Source organism: Elaeis guineensis, chromosome 1, assembly GCF_000442705.2.
Source record: "Elaeis guineensis isolate ETL-2024a chromosome 1, EG11, whole genome shotgun sequence".
Taxonomy (NCBI): Eukaryota; Viridiplantae; Streptophyta; class Magnoliopsida; order Arecales; family Arecaceae; genus Elaeis; species Elaeis guineensis.
In genome coordinates, this window is record NC_025993.2 from 32,499,146 (window position 1) to 32,500,370 (window position 1,225).

Sequence of the window (1,225 nt, forward strand, 5' to 3'; positions counted from 1 at the left end):
GTATATTTTATATATTAATGTCAATATTATAATTTTTTATTACAGGAGGAGATGAAACGACGACTTGAGGAGGTACTTGAGGATGAGCGCACACCAGAACTAAAAAATCGTATCTTTGTGGAGGTGATGGGAGAAGATGGACATGGACAGATGCGTACTTGGAGTTCGAGCATGACAAAGCGATGTTTGTATCAGCAATCTAATCAGGCACCATCAGAGGAGACCATTAGGAGGATTCGAGATGAGCTTCGACTAAGTTTGATGACAAGATTTCCTACTTGGAGGCATAGCTCCATCAGATGCGTGCTCAGATGGCGAGTGGATCTTTTGCGCATAGCCCAGTAGGTACTCCTCGTTCGGTGCCATCCAGTAGTGGGCAGGTATGATTTATTTATTTAGTTAGATTTATATTATATATTAATTGATTATTATTTATAATTAATTTTATATCTTTCAATTTTTTATAATATATAGGTTCCAGATGCATCTAGTGCTCACCTAACACATGCATCGAAAAATGAGAGATTCACTCAGGTGCCTGATGAGGTTTGTGATGATATTCTTATTGTCCGGATTCTCTTTTCTTTCAGTGTGATGGTATTAAATTGTTTCTGCAGACTGGCAAACGGATACATATGCATACATATAACTTATTAGATTCATTTGTATTCATCCAGTGTGAAGGGGCCTTTCACCTTGGTGGATAGCTTGGTTACAATGGACGTGATGACAATTAATCTTGGGTCTTTTTGTAGCTGAAGTCATTTTGTGCTACCATTACCTACTATTTGTTATCTTCCATCAGCAAAACTATCCTCTTGACTCCATTGGCCATCAAAAGTGACAGGAGGTCTGTCATAACCCCACATTTGTGGCTCTTTTTATGTATATATAGATAAAAACAGAGACCAATTGTGCAGTGAATTTTGGTTATGTTGATTTACCTTGGTATGATATTCCAGTGTGGCCTTTGTTTTGTTTTGTCTGTTTGTTTCTTTTTAATTTTGCTTCTTTAGGGCTTAGGATTCATAGATCGCCAGATTAAAGTTTGGTTTCAAACTGTACTTCTAATTTATTGGTCGATGTTTTGGGTCTTTTGCTTGTTGACTTGGATTGATGTGAAGATGGGATCTCCAAAGTAATTTCTATCTGTTATGAGGGCTATGATTTTTGGAAAGCCTTTGCTTGGCCTGTGGCAGTATATAAGCTACAGTTACTGTTTGTC

The 1,225-nt window shown here is 37.4% G+C and overlaps 1 long non-coding RNA gene across 1 annotated transcript; it reads left to right on the forward strand.

The window, feature by feature from the left end:
* Nucleotides 1-250: 250 nt before the first annotated feature.
* On the forward strand, nt 251-862 carry LOC140854722 (uncharacterized). Its single transcript, XR_012137900.1, has 3 exons — nt 251-380; nt 475-546; nt 678-862. It is a non-coding gene; the product is annotated as an uncharacterized lncRNA (long non-coding RNA).
* The last annotated feature ends 363 nt before the right edge of the window (nt 863-1,225 follow it).